At 40.4% G+C, this 14,511-nt stretch overlaps 1 protein-coding gene across 1 annotated transcript in view; it reads right to left on the reverse strand.

Moving 5' to 3' along the window:
- The window catches only part of LOC117465462 (cadherin-12-like), a 114,467-nt gene extending 101,209 nt beyond the window's left edge, over positions 1-13,258 (reverse strand). Inside the window, exon 1 of the mRNA XM_034108264.1 lies at positions 12,947-13,258. The gene's annotated coding sequence lies outside the window, so the exon portion shown is untranslated. The remainder of the gene's footprint in view (positions 1-12,946) is intronic.
- Between the last annotated feature and the right edge of the window lie 1,253 nt (positions 13,259-14,511).

Below are 14,511 nucleotides of genomic sequence, written 5' to 3' on the forward strand. Positions count from 1 at the left end.
GCTGAATCGCTGTAGGTGGCAAGCCATGTTTGTTTGAGACCCGAACAGATGAGAAGCACAGCTCAAACACATGTGAGTAGGCACTCTTCTTAAAACCTTTGATTTGAAGAGCACGTGTCTGATTTATATGGATGTTACTACTTACTATACACTGGTGTGTGTTATGTCTCATGTGAATGCAGAGAGGCCTTTCAACACAAAGGACGCATTTACATTTTTAAAAAGGAAAAATAAATACAAACGTGAGGTGGAAACTTGAACAAGAATATCATAGCAGTAATATAACCAGGCAGATTTCTCCTTCATTGGAGTTATGTCCTTGAAATGAAACCTCCCGACGAAGCATTCGAGACCTAATTTCATTAAACGGTAGATTTTGCCAAGTCAGTGGACCTAAAATGATGCAGTTGAACTCTCTGGTCTCCAGTCCCTGTCAAGAGGGGAGGGGTTGGTAGTGAATCAACCTGAGATGGGTTGCCATGCTGCGGCCTCCAGTCAACCTCCACTCCTCCTCAACTCACTCTTTAATAACCTTGCTTTTACGCTCTCCTTCGTTTTCTCCCTACGTGTTGTCCATTTTCTGCTCAACTGTGCTGCAAAAATAAAGCCAGGACGAAAGAGACAAAAGCAAATATTTTTCATGGTGTTCTGGGTTATTAGGCACACAGTCACATTAAGCTGAGCCTCATTATCGAGGCAAAGAGAAACTCAAAAAGCATTACGGTTGGAAATCACTGATGTAGCTATATCATCACATTGGTTATGCTAATGGAGGTCTGTTTTCCGTGTGTGTGTGTGTGTGCTACCGTAATGGTCATGTTCATCAATGTGGGCACATGTGCGTCCATTTCTGAGAGTTTCAGAGTGAGGAGTATTGCAGAGTGCCAAGTTACGGTAATGTAAGGGGACTGAGAGACAAAGAAGTAAACATTACTTCTAGCATCTCAACGACTGTGCAATCGCTGGAAACCCAGTGGCCCGATCATATCATCACAAACTAATGGGTCATTATGCACAGTGCACACCGTTGAAATGTAGGGTAATAATTATCTAATGAATTAATGTAGATCAAAAAGAAAGTAGGCAGAAGACAATGTGTTAGGAGTTTGCCTGAGGTGGCCCTCACTGACCAGAGTGTGCGCTGTAAACGTTCCGCCTCATGAAATCTCATCTTCCTCCCTTTTAGCAATCGGCACTGCGAGCTATTGATGTTTGCAGCAATGCACTCCACGCTGCAGGGCGATATTACTCTCCTGTGATACCTTCTGTGCAAATGGCAGAGGAGACACTTTGAGTCGGTGACTTTGAGGGGGATGCTCTTTGGGATTATGGTTTTGAAACGGTTGTGATCTTATTTATTCGTTACTTCCCCTGCCTGCTGTCACCTGGCTGTGATTACTGAAAACAATAAAAGGCACAACGCCGACTGAGAGCATTAGGACAGACGAGGGTGATACGCTTTCAATTAAAAGGAAGGATTTATTTTCATATTAAGCACACTCGAGCGAAAGGCACATAAGTCTACTGCTTGTCTGAAATTGAAAAGAGATAAGTAAATAACACGCTACTCCTGTCGCCTTTGTTTATTATCTGATAACCTATCCCGTTGAGAGTTTTTCCTCTCATGAACACAGTTTGACTGCCGCTGTTCTCCCCCCCCCCCCCCCTCCCGAGACTCCCTGTTCAGGCTGTCAAGCCCCCTTCTCAAATCACAGATACTATAATGGAACCTCAACTGAGCCTCACTATTAAAGTGGAGTGGTCTGACCTCAAAGGCGTCAAGGAAGCTACTTAAGCACAGTGTTTTTTAGCACTTAATTAAAGTGACATGAGCAGTACGTATTGCCAGATCATCAAAGCGTTTCTGAAGGTATCATAGTCTCTTTATCTCACTGAAGTAGACTGCTACCTTTTCTGCACTCCACATTCAGGTTTTTTACTGCAGAATAATGAAACTATGTGTACTTTCTTTTGAATAGCAGCTGCTCACATACCATGCTACATTTTGAATTAAACAAATCAAGTGAGTCATTCCAAGAGGTCAGAACTTCAAATGGATCTGCAGGAATATCTAGTTTGAAGTCTTGGTTAAAATGAATTTGCATTGTTTATTGATTGATATTTGCTAATTCTGAAGAATACTTTGTCACAGGAGGCCCATCAGCATTCCTAATCAAGCATCACAGTTCAACATAGTTAGCCTCGAGCAGTGCTGCTCTAACCAGTCAGCCGGGTAATATTAAAAGGTGTGCTGCTTTCAGGCTCCCAAGTGACACAAGTGCCTTAATCAAACAGTTATCACGCAAGAGGCCAGAGGGAGAGAGAATAATGAGAAAGCAATATCCTAGATTCAGAATGAGTCTTTACTGCATGGCTCTGTCATACAAAAGCGGGGTAAGGAAGATTTGAGGCTGGTGTTCTCACACTGATGTGAATGAAAGGGAACCCGTCTGTCCATTGCACCAATGGGAGAAGTATTGAAACGGGTGTATTGGTAGTTCGATTAATGCCATTTTGAGGTGATCACCAGACGATGCCTAGATTCACAAATACATATTTCTTTACAAAAGTTACATTTTGTCATGAACACATTTATTTAGTTTAGTGTGTGTTTATTGCATTTTTAAGATTAAAAGTGAGTGTCACTCTTCAAAAAAAATAATGCCGACTTGTCCGACAAATGAAGCTCTTTTTCTTTAACAATCAAAAATAGTGACTGCTGAATTTGAGAAACCAAACTATTTTCAGAAATGCCTTTCATCACCTTTTTTTTTTTTTTAAATTGAAACGCCTCTCTTATTCTGGCTCCGTTTTGAAAAGCATTATTCTGTGTTCCAGATATGAAATATCTTTGGTCTGTGGCAACAATACTGTCCTTAGAGTCCCACTGGGAGGAGCTTTCTCCCTCGCTCGCTATCCATTTGTACTTTATTCTTCGCAACCTGTATTGAAATATTGAATAGATGGAGTCTAATGCTGACGATGGCTTTAAAAGCCTTGTGAATAACTTCTCACACTGCATGTTTTCCTCCTCTACATTATTCAGTTCCAGTTTGCAGGTAACTTTGAAATATATTGCCATGTATTTAAACTAGAGCAGGTTAATGTGAATCCTTTTTAAATAAAGAAAAAAAAGGAAAATCTTCCCCAGAAAATAAAAAAGTTGTTTATCCATATTTCAGTGAGCTGAACTGATAAAACATATTCTATAAGGTGTTTACTCAAAGCTTTCCCTTGGTGCAGGCTGTGAATGGCTTCGGTGATCTGATGCTGGTGATAATAGCTCTTTCACTACTTTTTGTTTCAGGTACAACTGATTGGCTTCAACCTCTGATTTCACATAAAAACAATTATATTTAATGTGTTTTTATGTAACATTTCAGTTTTTTAAATCAAGCAAAACACAAAGGTTTGGCATGCCATCAAAGACTGCAAATGCATTTTTTAATAAGTGAAGTATAACCCCATCTTAGTTACATTGTCATTTTAAGGGAAAATATGTATATATATTCAGATTTGTGTGCGGTAATTAAATTGATGAAGGGCTGTTGAGCAGCCCCTGTGAGACATCTGTCTGTGTCGACTCAACCCTGCTTCAAGCCTCAGATCCTAAATCCCCCGGAGCAACTGTCATGATGTAGTTCATGCTCATATGAAGATAACGGATGATCCATGTGCTTCTTGAGTGACCCGCTCACATGTGTTCCAGTTGCCTTTTTTATTCCATTTTACACAGTTATCACACATTATTTGTATATCCACATTTACAATACTAGAGATAAGTATCACTTACATCTGCAGTGTATTCTAATGATATGTCTTTGATGTGAAAGGTATATTATGTTGTCTGTTGGAAGAGCAGTTTATATATACAGTGGCTTGTTGCATAGTAATATCTGAACTCACAAACCTTTTGTTTAATCTGTAAATGTCAGAGCCACAGATCTCTGAATAGTTTTCTGTGTATTTACAGTGAATGCATTATGGATTAGCAGTAAATATGCAACATGGCAGAATGTATTAGCCATCAATGGAGTTCTGTATAATAAAATAGGAAGCATTGCTTTCTTTAGAGGCACTGTTTGTTAGAAGCCAAAGTGGTTTCTTCAACAAAAGTAATCAAACAGTTGTGCCTAACATTTAGCTTTAGAGTTAAGTGAAATGTCGTTTTTTAATACCAAGAGAACAAACAATATTCAATTAAATATTCCGTTTTGCTGAGATGCAGGTACTAAGTTGATGATTGATAACACCTCAAATGGTTAGATCGTCTTTAAAAAATGTTTAGCAACACCATGCGGTTTACAGTATGTCACTGAAAGTTACTGGATCCCAAACTTATCCAATTTAAAGTTGAGATGTTTTGCACAAAATAAACCAAGTGATTTATGGCTCCTTATAAGAGAGATGATAGATCTGTCAGTCCAGTGGATCTTGCAGACTCTCAGATATGTGGCTGGTGGAGGCCTCGCTCGCACAAGGGTGACTGGGCATAGTGTTGTTTATTCTCTACACCAGGAAGTCAACGGACCAATGCTCATCAGTAAAACTCAGCAGGCTAGGTCACAGCTGTCAAATCCAGAGCTCTGAGTCTTCGGGGGTTTATTGTGAATTTAGCTTTTCCTGACTCATGGTTTTGCTCACATGAGGAACATAAATACTAAACCTATGACAATGCAGTAAGACATAAAAGACACTCAACTGTGATCCTTGATTATTGTCATATTATTTGGAACTGAGGAAAACCTACCAATCTGTCCATTGAAGACAACTTCCAGTAATATAACATGCACATTGACACTTATAGCTGGTCTTAACTTGTGCATACATCTTTGCTAATTAAAAACTACATTGACTTTCATCCAAACAGAACAGAACAGATTGCTTCTGTGGGAGCCTATTTAAGTTACTTGCAGCAACCAGAACATGCAGAGACACAGCCCCTAGTTTCACACGGAATCCACAAGTTTCATATCCAACATGCAATACCAGTGTGGAATCATGTCCAACAACACTGAATACTGAAAAGCTACCTCGTTGACTCAAACTGATTTGTAGCACTCCATGTTCTGTTCTTGTTCAGTTCCATAGCATGGCCCGGCACCACTCTTCTTTGTTTACACGGCAAGAGATACAGTTTGATGCTCTTGCCACATTTTCATCTGCCTGTTGCAGCGACCAAAGCATTTGATTGTCACAATCCAGACTCTTGATTCCAATCCTCTCCTTGTAAAATATCATATCTCTCTTTTATTTTCCTTGACGTACACTAGAAACACATTTCTCCCCTCCATAGAAGGGCTGCGCTCTATAAATGTGTTATACTCAGGCAATACTTTATTTAAAAAGTCCATTGTTGGTACTATCCTCACTTTAAGCTGAGATAAATCGACTCAATGTCATCCTGAAACTGTTCTGATATCAAGTATTCAAATCTGCACTTTCATAGTACAGTAAGTACTCTGTTACATTGTATTGAAATTACATTTACAAATTAACCCTTTAATTAACAACTATACATATGAATCGACAGATAAACATTTACTTTTACCAACGTACATTTGTGACATTAAAATGTACAAAGGTACCTAACTTCTTTGTCTTTTTTAACCATCGTCACAACTGAGAAACTCTCGTGGCCTCGATGTTGAAGTAAACACAACACATTAACCCCAGTGAATCCTTGCTACCCCCCATCCCTTCTTTCTGCACCCGCTTCCTCTGCACCTTACACTGTGTCCTATTCATCACAGGCACTGCACAGAGTAAGGAAAGTACCATCACACTGACCTTGAGGAAGTCTCGCTCATAAGAAGACTTACCCAGGCTAAGATTTAGGGTCTGTCAAGATGATTTCTTATTCTATTTAATGGAGGAAGTGCAATGCTTTATCACACCCCAGGTTCATGGTTTATATAAGGCCTACGTACCCACCCTGTTTGAAATGGTAAGCTGTTAAGGGAAAAAAACCCGTACACACAAAAGATGTCCTTAAGAGTCACAATGATATTGGTGCAAGGAGGACGGCTTTTATGTTAACCGACACTCTTCTGAACCGTAAACTCCGAAACAGATGACAATGTCTCCTCAATGACATTTTCAACTAAGACATTTGTTGAGAGATAAGCATGAATGAATGCAGAGGAAAGTGTTTATTTGTCCTCACGCTCTCATCTAAGACAACCTATTGTATTGATGTCGCAGCAGTTTGTAATAGTTTGAAAAGTCTGCATTCTCTTTACAGAGTATTGTTAGCCAAATGTTTCTGGGTAAACGGTTCAATTGTATGTCTGTTACGACCCTGGGTCGTTAGGTCGTGTGTGTGTGTGTGTGTGTGTGTGTGTGTGTGTGTGTGTGTGTGTGTGTGTGTGTGACAGGTGGTGCCCGTTAAGCTGATTAGCTACCTTCAACCTGCTGATTGGTCCACCTGAAGAAGAGAGGATATTTAACTGCAGTTCCTCGGCCTCTCTCTGACTTGACTTCTCCTACTCCCAACACAATTGCGTATCTGTCCTGTTGTGCTGTGTGTATACTTATCCTGGTCCTTTTTTCTTGTTGTGAAACTTTAGAAAGAGAAGCTACTTTACCTGTCTTTGTTAGACACGCTTTATTTATTTTGCCTAGGGGTGCAAAACCCTTTCTTTTTTTCCCCTTCTGGACAATTCGTTTTCTCCTGTTTTTTGCATTAGAGTAGGTAACATTTTTGTACGTTTATTTTTCTCATTTGATAGGTAAGATGTTGTGTTAAAAGCTTTCTTTGTTTTGTGGTTTTGCTACTCCGGTGTATAATAATGATGGGTAAATAAATTGTCATTGTATGCCAAATCCACCAAATTGCTACAGCTTGTGCCTGGATACATTTGCTAATTTTTACCATCCCTCCTATCGTATCAAATCTGTTATCGCTTTTTATAGCTATCATCATCAGCAAACTCTCTTCTGTCCTTGGCGCAAAGTGTTTTTCGTACTTTTCTGCTTTTATGAGAGGAAAGTCTATAGTTAAGTGTGATTGAACCAGTTGAGAGTAATACAAAGACTTTCATGAAGCCTAACATGACTGGCAGTCTAACGTTAGTATTAACTCGGAACATAATATAAATCAGCAGGCTGATATTTCATGGATAAGGGCAGCTGAGATTTGCAGTTAGCACCTATCCTCCCATATCAAACTGCTGCCTGCTGCTTTGCTAGCTCAACCTCTGTTCTACTTCAGTACGTTATGATGCAATCTCTGCTATGATAATGATGAGAGGAAGAGATGCCAGAAAGAGAGACTTCTATGGATGCATATTTTTAAATTAAACTTCAGCCTGCTGTTAGTACACATACTTGGATTACTACCTCAGATATTTTAGACTTCATTCAAAGCGCCTGCGTACTGTATTGTCGTTGTTCTGTCAGTTTGTGGTCACAACTGTAAATGTGTAGCGTTTACTTCCTACTAAAATGTCTTTATAGAATAGCTTAACTTCTACAGTATGCACCAAGTATCATACACTGAAATGAATTCAGTTTAAGATACTCTGAGACCATAACTAAACTGATGGGAAATGTACTTAAACATTTATTCTGCATGGGTTGCATCTAAAGCAGTACAGTATATGCTGGGGAGGGAGACTTGCTCCAAGGTGTTAAGCTAAATGTGATATGTGATAGTTTGTGAGAGGTACTTCACAGGAAGGTGCTATCTGCTGCACTGGGAAATGATGTGATTTAAGGAGCACTCTTTATTTTAATGAAATGAAGATTGGTTGTGACGTGGATGAATACATGTGAAAATGTGATGTGGCATACTGTATAGTGGACAGAATTCCTTTCAGAGGCTCCTTGGAAAAAGGAAGACACTGTAGCTTGAGATGCTTTTAATGTAGGCAACACAACCATTGCTTATTACTCTAGACGATTTAAATCACGGAAATATAATATTTTGAGTATTAGGTTAATACTATTTTATTATAGTATAAGGTAAAACGTAAGATCTCTGTATCAATATTTAGATGATGGAAATTGCTTTGCCTTTTTACACATCTCTTTAACTTAAACACTGTCTGAAACACTTATACCCTTAATAGTTTAAGCCATTTATCAAGCAAAATATGTATAATGAAACATTTAACTTGAGGCTCTTTGTTGGTTTAACCAGTTGAGCCCCATGTACCGGGGGCAAAACGCAACATCTTGCAAGAAACAGCATCCGAGGGCTTCTTAACATTTAACAAACTATAAATGTGTCGTACCCACTTAACGGGAAGAAACTCAGCAATCAGGAAATATTAACAATTTTTAGCAAAACAAAACACGAGGGTAATATCAAGCCTCTGAATTAGCCCTGAGCGAAAAAGATTCTAACGCACTTAGCACAGAACTCACAGTATACATACTTTATTACTTATCGGATCTGCACAAACAAGATAGCAGATTAGAGCTGAGATTCCACCGATTCTAGAGCTATACGTATCATCACTGTGCGGCCAAAACTCAGGGCAGCGAAGGCAAACCTAGACAACACACCACGTAGCTTTACGGAGCCAAAACGGCAAATATGTCTTACCTTTGCTGTTTTTCTGATCAAAGTTGTGTAGCAATGTGAAGAGGACCCCTTGGCCCTCATAGATAAAATGGACGAATTCCTAACCACAATAATAGGTAATCCAGCACTAACTATAGCAGTCATCATCCGATACTAAAAAAAGAGAAACTGACAGATTTCCATGGTACAAAGGATTCTTGGCGCTTTTTTTCTCTCTCCTCAACTCACAAGAAAATAAACATGTTATGACTTGTATTGATGCCTCAACTCCATTATTTCTCTAAAAGGTATCCTGATAGCCTGGGAATCATCTGCAAGATTTAATCAATTCACCAGAATAGTGTATTTCATATCTATTTCTCCCTCTCACTTTACTGCAGTAGTGCTAGCGCTGCTCAGTCCCTATAATGAAAGCCCCCCGAGCACCCTCTCCAGAAATCATTACAATCTCCCTCTACCTCTAGGGTCAGTAAACTAATAGTCATTCACCTGTGTGACAGGAAATCTTTCCCAAGTTGCCATTGGGGGCCAGTGAGGTTGTGTTTAAGGTTATCGAGTGGAGGCCAGCCAGAGATGACTGTATATTGTTTGGATGGATCTTGTGATTAAATGTGTCACATAAAGTATTTCATCCACAATGCAAAGGGCGGGGATAATCTGTATTACCTGCTACTGTAATTGGCAGTCTTTTTTTTCTCTGGCAATCAATGAAAACACATTTTGAATAGCTTGCCAATTATGGCGACACAACAAAGGACAACTTCTATAAATAGTTGAGTGAAGGTATTGGCAACGAAACACCCTACGGTATATCATCCACTTGTACTTGTGCCTGTGTGGCCTCCAGTGATTTTCATGACAACGAATGTTACTGCCTACTGGCTGAGAGTCTGCGGTGGACTTCTCAAAGGGATTGCACACATGTATTCAGAGGCCCTCTTTGGAATATTTAAATAAATGGTTGTGTAGAAAAGTTCACAAAGTATTATTACAAAAGGAGAGAGCTTGAACTGACCTCACTTCGGACTTTGCCCTAAATATCTTCAAAGGAAATAGTTGTGTATGGAAAGTGGAATTACAAAAAAGCAGCTTAATGATATCAATGAAGTTTTAAATAAATGGTTGTCATTTTCCTTGAACGCTCCACTGTGGACATTCTAAGAAAGACCCCAGCAGTGCTCGGATAGAGTAATAATCAATGTCCAAACTCCGCACAGTCGCCTCTCCTTTTATCTCACATAGCACACCATACTGTGTTCACTGTTTGTTACAATCATAGCGCAAAACAGTTGTGTCCTCGATACAAAATGGTATCTTCAGGTAACTGCCTCCTTCCCACTTCTTCTATTTTCACCACTACTTCAAACATGTGTATACCACAGGGAAGGGTATATTTGTTTTCTTTTCTAGAAAAAGCCTTTAGTGTCAGTATGCTGCAGAAACGGATGTTTTACCTGCAGGGTATTCCTTCCACTGAGAGGAAAGAACAGCATGTCCGAAAAGCTGACGAATGAACAGAGACACATCTATATAAATAATTGCGAAGTGAAGAGGAGTTGCCCATCATTCAGAGCAGAAGCGTGCACAATATCTCCTGGAGATTGAGAGTCATCCATCACTGTAAGACTTTAATTTGAGATGTTTAGGGCTCTTGCTGGTGATAGTGTGGCAGCCGGGAGAGCCCTGTCTGAGAGGTCTGCAGGGGTCGTGGCAGAGTGTGGCTCGATGCGGGAGAAATTGCTGCCTGACAAGAAGCACGCACATGCAAGAACAATCGTTTCATCTGAGATTGGCCTTGAGACAGCAGACGGAACAACAAGATCCACTTTTTCTGATTAGCATTCAGATGCTTTAAACTGTGCAAGCAAGTGTCTGACGGTTAGTTTAATCATTCTTATGGTGCCCCTGAAAAATGCACACAGACGCATAGAAACAACTGATTTAGAGCAGAATTATTTAAAAATGAATGCATTGAAGAGCCCAAGGTGAAGAGAGTCTGGAGACTCCAAATAATCTCAAGTATTGATTGTGTTAAGCCCGCGGCTCTTATTGGGCACTTACTTCAAAATGCAGTAATAGGTGGCATATCCGGATGACTGATCACTGCAGTTCCGCTTACGCTAAAGGCTGCACACCATCCCATAAATAACAGCTCCCCCTTAACAGACGGTGTGCAGTGGATCAACGATCTGATGACAGCTGAGTGGACATGTGCTTTAATTTACCGCAAAGCACTCAGTCTTTCCATTACATTTACATGGACACGGACAGCGCGGAGAAGGCATATGGAGACTTCACATTCACCCTGACAAGTGGTCTTGCTGTCTTGCTGTGGCAGCTCTGTCAGGCAACGCAGGTAATTGATACCAATATGTTTCCCTTTGGCCTTCTCAACTCTCTGTCGGCCCTAAATAAGCACTTCAACTCTTAAGACGGATATTCCTCAGTCAAATATGACGACACGGTGGGATATTGAACCATACTCATGTTTAATACATTTATTAGCATGTCGAAAAAACCTAGCATTATTGTCAACAAAGTGGTAATTTATTTTTCTTGGGCTCCAGGGTTATTGAGTAAAATGAATCATAAATCCCTCTTAAAAAAAATTGAATTAAACTTGATTGCAGAGAGTTTAAGTAAACCTGTTGTTCTGAAACAGGAGAAAAACTTCCACTGAATTGTTCACAACACGCACCTGGGCAGATATTGTCACCATCCTCACTTAATATAGCACCAGTAGTGCTTCTCTCTTCATTGATCCCCTCTAATGCAGTTGTAATACCTGAGCGGTTGGTTGCTGCATGCCCTGAATGCTCATTTCCTGCACAGTAGCCTCTGTGTACTCAAAGGGTCCAGCTCCTCTTTTCCTTTGGAAGTCGACTGCTTGGAGCGTCATTTGATTATTCCAAAGCAGGTGTTTTCAGCTGAATGCTGATAAGGACATGCAGTGCCTCTGACACAAAAGTGAGTTGTATTAGATGTGCTTAAAATAGTGGAAGGCTTAATTTTTTTTTATCTTATCTGTAAGTGAAAATGGGATTGCCTTTGAAAATCTGTCTGACATAATGTTACACACATACTGAGAATAGTAAGCAAGTAATCTGCATTCTTTCTGGTGCAATGCACATCAATGTAAAAGTCTTTAAAGTGACAATAGGCGTTGTCTTGTATATCTCTTCGCCCACATGCCTGCCAGTTGCTCTGACTCAACATGCATTTGATGCAACACAGTACTTGGGATAACTGTGGCTTGGAATATTTCAAGAGATGCAACGTGGATGGTATAACAACTTCCAGTGGGACTGCTGATGTAACAATCAAATGTATAAGTTCACAGCAGATGTGGCTCAGCATCGCTCTCGGGTACACTTTTAAATGGTGTGTCCTTACATCTCCTTTCTGGCTCATCTGAATGAGCATCTGCTGTGGATCGGGGGCAAGGTTACATCTGTGATCCCGTGTTTCTCAGCAAATCAGATTCCGTCGAGCCTCTTTTCTATCCTTTCAGATTGTTCTCTCTAATCCTTTCCAACACTACTAGAATGGTCTGAGCCACTTATAATATTGCTGATACACACTGAGTGCAAACAAAAGGAATAATCTCTTGCCGGAGATTGAGCCATCAGACAGCGAGTGCTGTTGCTCTCAACCAAAAGTAGTTTTATTAGCACTGCGCTGTCTCAACACTGCACTGTGTAAACACTATCAGTTACATTTCAAATGAATACAACAACGATTCACCTAAAGGCTTCCATTCCCATGTAGAAAATAACTTTCATATCACAGGTTCATTGTAATTGTACATACATATGGATTAAACGATTTTGGCAGCTTATTTACACAGCAATGATATAGACTTGCCAAAAGCACTTGACATGCCATGGTGTGATAATCACTGTTGAACACTCTCCAAAACAGTGTTGAAAAGCTACAGAGACTTTCATATGCAAATAAACTAACCTGCAAATGAGGTCGGCACATTCAGAGTGTTGCTTGATCTGTGAACCTGTGAATGTGCTTTTTTCAACACCTACCGCATTCTCGTTTCACTCCATAAGGCATGACAGAAAGCACAAGTGACACACAACTGCGGTCCACAGACTTACAGCAGTCGTGTTCCTCACAACTGCTTCTGTTGAAACATTGTCAAGGGCACAGCTGGACCACATTTCATCACACTCAGCCAGCAGTTAGAAATAAGTGTCTTAACTGTGTTCAGAAGAAATTAAAATGCCGGTAACACAATCAATTAAACACCTCCTGTTATGTGAAGCTCTGTCAACAAGCTACACATGTATCACCTGCACATGGCAAGACACGGAGTTTCTGGAGATCTGTTTAATTTCTACAGAGGTGAACTGGGGTTTGTGCAAAATGCCTACAGGCAAAATAAAAATAAGAAGGTACACTCACCATTAGTGGGATACTCTAGAGCAGAGACGTAGCCAGTTTAATCCAAATAATCACTGAATCAAACCTTTCTGCAAGAGCACACTCTCCCTTTTTACTCCTCTTTTAATTATCTCTCTCTCCCTGCTTTCCTCTTTGGAGCCTTTCTTTCATTATCCCGCTCTGGGTGCACAGTTGGAGAGCCCACGCTGGAACAGATCAGATGCTGCGTGAGTTGCAGAGAAAAACAGCTTCGGAGTAGCTGGAGAATACACGGGAGCTAAACCAAAGTGGAGCGCGTCGGTGCCGTTACAGAATGACGACTGAGAGAGGGAGCGAGTGAGTGAGCGGTGAAGTGAGAGAAAGAAGCTTGTGTGTGTGCGCACATCGGAGAGGAAGTGTGTGTGTGTGTGAAGGGGAGAGAGAGGGAGGCAAAGGGAATGTGAGAGAGTTGCTGCTGGCTCGGAGGCAAGCGACAGTCGTGATTGCATTGGCGTACGGCAGTATTTCACCCCCCCCCCCCTCTCCTCAGGTCCCCTGAGCACAGGGGATCTTCATCATGAAGCAGATTAGAGCCAACTAGTAAGCACCCTGCCCCCAAACCCCCCAATGACACACATACAGAGCCAGTGGTGTGTGCTGTGGTCACCGGGGATGTTCTAATTGGAGAGACACTCGGAGATGCTGCTTATGTCCGGAGCTCGTGAGCTTCACACCCTCTGAGGTCCCGACCGGAATTAAAGCACTTCTAGCTCTTTGCAGTTACAAGTGTGTTAATTCATCTTTTCTTGGAAATTATGAAAAATAAGTTTTAGTTTTTTTGGATGTGCTGTGGAGGTTTGGGGGTCATTGGAGTGAAAGGTGTGGTTATGTGGGGGTCCAATTGACTGACAGCTGAGCCAAGGGGGAGGGGCTGTGATCTGTTCTGTTCAATGTTACCTCGTGCCACCGTCACGCTGCAATAAGCAGCTGAAAATTACTACTTTATGCTAATACCATATAAAATAAAATGTTTTGTTTGGCCACTGTATATGCAAATGTTTTCTATTTACATAGAGGGATACCCACTGGCAATACTGTTGGCAGATAACCACAGTGCATAATACAATTCATTTGTCGCTTTTGGGTTCCAATTTAATTTAAAGGGAGGCCAAAAGGCATGTCATTAAAACGGAAAATAAATCAACATGGCAAATTAAACAATTTAAGTTACAGCTCATCATAAATGGCAGTGCAGTATTGCGAAGATGATGTATTAGTGCAATTATGCATTCATTCATGCATGCATGCATGTTTATGTTCTGTGAGACATTTCACATCTGTAAGGGGTAGTTTAAAAAGTTACAGTACAAGATTCTTAACTTTTTTTCTTTAACATAGCAGTATATACAAATACATAAGTCTAAGGATTAGGTAAGTCATTGTCAGTGGTATTTTTTCGAGTTTCTTTACAGTGAATAGAAGGATAACAATTATATCAATGTTATGTAATGCCTGGTTGATATAGCACAATATGTGCAGAGGTGTATTGTTGGTGTCGTGATATTTGTCTTTACATGCGTGCTCACTATGAGAGAGAAGAAGATGGG

The sequence above is a fragment of the Pseudochaenichthys georgianus genome, chromosome 20 (assembly GCF_902827115.2).
Source record: "Pseudochaenichthys georgianus chromosome 20, fPseGeo1.2, whole genome shotgun sequence".
Classification (NCBI taxonomy): Eukaryota; Metazoa; Chordata; class Actinopteri; order Perciformes; family Channichthyidae; genus Pseudochaenichthys; species Pseudochaenichthys georgianus.